This window comes from Nerophis ophidion, linkage group LG05, assembly GCF_033978795.1.
Source record: "Nerophis ophidion isolate RoL-2023_Sa linkage group LG05, RoL_Noph_v1.0, whole genome shotgun sequence".
NCBI classification, from domain to species: Eukaryota; Metazoa; Chordata; class Actinopteri; order Syngnathiformes; family Syngnathidae; genus Nerophis; species Nerophis ophidion.
In genome coordinates, this window is record NC_084615.1 from 36093271 (window position 1) to 36098218 (window position 4948).

The window sequence follows — 4948 nt, forward strand, 5'->3', positions numbered from 1 at the left end:
CCTGCACCAGACTGGGAAGAGTGAATCTACAATAGGCAAGCAGCTTAGTGTGAAAAAATCAACTGTGGGAGCAATGGAAAACATACAAGACCACTGATAATCTCCCTTGATCTGGGGCTCCACGCAAGATCTCATTCCGTGGGGTCAAAATGATCATGAGAACGGTGAGCAAAAATCTCAGAACCACATGGGGGGACCTGATGAACTACCTGCAGAGAGCTGGGACCAAAGTAACAGGTTACCATCAGTAACACACTACGCCGACAGGGAATCAAATCCTGCAGTGCCAGACGTGTCCCCCTGCTTAAGCCATTGCATGTCCCGGCCCGTCTGAAGTTTGCCAGACAGCACAGGGGAGAATGTCATGTGGTCAAATGAAATCAAAATATAACTTTTTGGTATAAACTCAACTTGTTGTGTCTGGAGGAAGAAGAATACTGAGTTGCATCCCAAGAACACCAAATCTACTGTGAAGCATGGGGGTCGAAACATCATGCTTTGGGGCTGTCTTTCTGCAAAGGAGACAGGACGATTGATCCGTGTTAAGGAAAGAATTAATGGGGCCATGTATCGTGAGATTTTGAGCCAAAACATCCTTCCATCAGTGAGAGCTTTGTATGGTTGACCAAATACTCATTTTCCACCATAATTTACAAATAAATAAATGATAAATGGGTTGTACTTGTATAGCGCTTTTCTACCTTCAAGGTACTCAAAGCGCTTTGACACTACTTCCACATTTACCCATTCACACACACATTCACACACTGATGGAGGGAGCTGCCATGCAAGGCGCCAACCAGCACTCATCAGGAGCAAGGGTGAAGTGTCTTGCTCAGGACACAACGGACGAAACGAGGTTGGTACTAGGTGGGATTTGAACCAGGGACCCTCGAGTTGCGCACGGCCACTCTCCCACTGCGCCACGCCGTCCCCATATAAATAAATAATAAATAAATTCTTTAAAATTCCTACAATGTAAATTCCTGGATTGTTTTCCCACATTCTGTCTCTCACAGTTGAAGTGTACCTATGATATTAATTACAGACCTCTGTCATCATTTTAAGTGGGAGAACTTGCACAATCGGTGGCTGACTAAATACTTTTTTGCCCCACTGTATATTGAGAAAACCATGCTTGAAACTAGAATATCAACCGTTGCAAAGCTGTGTCATCAACACCCACAAGTATAAAACTGCTTTTTCAGAGTAAGAATTTCTTTTTTCAAGCATGAAGTAAAAAATCATGACTTTGACACAACTGTGTCTCATAATTAAAATAGATGACAGACAAATGGACTTTACTGTTTTATTTTCAATGAAACAATAGAAAATACGTACTCATTTAGTAGTACAATTGGCACAGTACTGTAAACTGACAGGTAATATTTAAACATTTAACATGTGACATTTCAAACAATGTTGAACAGAAATAGTTCATGCACATTCAGATAAATTCTTCAAAGTACAATAGAAAAAAACTTTGGTCGGGGGCCGCTTTGTAATACACACACACACACACACACATATATGTATATATATATATATATATATATATATATATACACATATGTATATATGTATATATATATATATATATATATATATGTATATATATATATATATATATATATATATATATATATATATATATATATACACAAATCCCGTTTCCAAATGAGTTGGGAAATTGTGTTAGATGTAAATATAAATGGAATACAACGATTTGCAAATCCTTTTCAATCCATATTCAATTGAATGCACTACAAAGACAACATATTTAATGTTCAAACTCATAAACTTTTTTTTTTTGCAAATAATTAAATTTCATGGCTGCAACACGTGCCAAAGTAGTTGGGAAAGGGCATGTTCACCACTGTGTTACATCACCTTTTCTCAATAAACATTTGGGAACTGAAGAAACTAATTGTTGAAGCTTTGAAAGTGGAATTCTTTCCCATTCTTGTTTTATGTAGAGTTTCAGTCGTTCAACAGTCCAGGGTCTTCGCTGTCGTATTTTACACTTCATAATGCGCCACACATTTTCGATGGGAGACAGGTCTGGACTGCAGGTGGGCCAAGAAAGTACCCGCACTCTTTTTTACAAAGCCGCGCTGTTGTAACACGTGCTGAATGTGGCTTGGCATTGTCTTGCTGAAATAAGCAGGGGCGTCCATGAAAAAGACGGCACTTAAATGGCTGCATATGTCTTTTCAAAACTTGTGTGTACCTTTCAGCATTAATGGTGCCTTCACAGATGTGTAAGTTACCCAAGCCTTGGGCACTAATGCACCCCCATACCATCACAGATGCTGGCTTTTGAACTTTGCGTCGATAACAGTCCGGATCATTCGCTTCCCCTTTGGTCCGGACGACACGGTGTCGAACATTTCCAAAAACAATTTTAAATGTGGACTCTTCAGACCACAGAACACTTTTCCATTTTGCATCAGTCCATCTTAGATGATCTCGGGCCCAGAGAAGCTGGCGGCGTTTCTGGATGACCGATTAATCAATCAATCCCAGATGATGGACTGCTTTGTTGACTTTGTGATCAACCCCTGAGTACCGTATTTTGTGCACTATAAGGCGCACCTAAAAACCTCCAATTTTCTCAAAAGCTGACAGTGCGCCTTATAATCCGGTGCGCCTTATATGTGGACCAATATTGAGCCACAACAGGTTTTGCAACTACGGTAAGCAGCCTTCATTTTCGCCCGTAAAAGAAATAAAAAAGGATTAGTAAAAAGTTTGACGGACCTACCTGACTGTTTTGTTGACATTCCCTTTAGCGCAGCTCCATCTAATGGATGCATAACGTAACCCCAGCCTTTACTGTAGCATTTATTCTATGCGCCTTATAATGCGGTGCGCCTTATATATGAACAAAGTTTTAAAATAGGCCCTTCATTGAAGGTGCGCCTTATAGTGTGGAAAATACGTAAAGTGATTTTTGTATTACGATTATTCAATAACTTACCATTGTTTGGTTGGTTGGTTAATTGACTGTTTGATTAACGGTTGGTTGACCATCAAGTGAACTGACTGATCAACAAATCTCGACTGATAGGTTGTTGGTTGGTTATTTGGTTGACTGACTGATCAATCAAACCCAGTTATTGGACCAATGAGTTGAGTTTATTTACTGAATATATGTATAAATATAGTTTTTTAAATAGTGCCATCTAATAGTCAATGCAAATCTAAGCTTTCATTTAGGGACGGCATGGCAAGGTTGGGAGAGTGGCCATGCCAGCAACCTGAGGGTTCCTGGTTCAATCCCCACCTTATACCAATCTTGTCACATCCGCTGTGTCCTTGAGCAAGACACTTCACCCTTGCTCATGATGGGTGGTGGTTAGGGCCTTGCATGGCAACTCCCTCCATCCGTGTGTGAATGTGTGTGTGAATGGGTGAATGTGGAAGTAGTGTCAAAGCGCTTTGAGTACCTTGAAGGTAGAAAAGTGCTATACAAGTATAACCCATGTACCATTTCGTATATAAATGAAATATTGCCAACAGTTTCCCCCCTTTTTTTAAATATATAGTGTCTGGATTTTTGCATACATATTCCCAATGTATTACACTTAACATTTAAATCCTGTGGTTTGATTCATTAAGAAGTGGAAAATGCATATAGGATGAACATTGATATGGACTGACAACTTCAGTTAAATTACGTGATAAAAAGTGCGTTTGGTTGTAAACAATACAACGTAGCCCAGGGAGTCGCAAGCAATCAAAGCGTGTTAACCTGAGACAATTCAAACGTGATCAAAAACGTTTGTTTATGTGGCTTGACTGCTGTGTTTGACTTAATAAGGCCCTGATTATGTTCAGGAGCTAATTAGATCAAGCAGACTAATGGATGCAGCACTGCGGCGACTAATTACGTGGATGCGCTCGCTGATTCATCCTCTCGACAAAACACATTTTGCACAAGAACTAGCTTGTTGTCTGGTCTAGTTTTTTCTAGATGTACGACCACTCAAATCAGAGTTCATTGATCATTTGAAAGTAGCTTTAGAGCTACAATGACGTTATTTTTGTATCACACCCTTTGATTGGTGAATTGATTTAAGTGACAATTGAGTGGAACTGATAGATTTTGACTGATGTAATGCTAGCCGACTGGTTAATGGCGTCATCATAAATCACTGTTACCTAATATATTAGGTTATTGACTCAATGATTGGTTTATCAATTAATTCTGGTTGGTTGTATAATTAGTTAATGGATGGAGTAATGTCGCTCTTGGTTTGTTGGTTGACTGACTAGTTAATTGATCGATCACTTTCGATTTAGCAAGTTTTTGTTTGGCTAAGTGATTGTTGATTGATCAATCAAACCTTTTCGGTTCACTGATCGGTGGATTAGTAGACAACCAATCACAATTCTTTGTTTGTTTGACTGGTTGATGAACTGACTGATTAACCCATGTTGGTTGATCGGCCTGTTGATTGGATGTACTGATTGTGAGTAGGAAGGTGGACTGTTTGGAGTCAATTTAGGTTGATTGCTCAATCAATCCCAGTTGGTAGACTGTTTTGTTTGTTGATTGATTAATTGGTAAACTGATTGGCTGATTGATCAATCCGATTAAGTGATTCTTAAATGGTAGGTTGGCAGGTTGACTGGTTGATTGACTGACCAATAAATCCCAGTGCGTTGACTGTTATTGGTCTGGTATTATTGATCGGTCATTGAATGCCAATTTGTTAAATGACTTTTGGACCGAACAATCATGAATAATTAGTTAGTTGGTTTGGTTGACTGATTGGTTGTTTTTTTTGATTCAGAGGAGGTAAAGAATGTTCAATCTGCGATGTGCACACTTACACCGCTGGAACTGCAGCAGAGAAAAATAAAATAAAGAAATATGACAAACTCTAGCATAGAAGTTTACACACTACACTTAAAAGGAGCAGCTACTTTAGTGACAGAATTT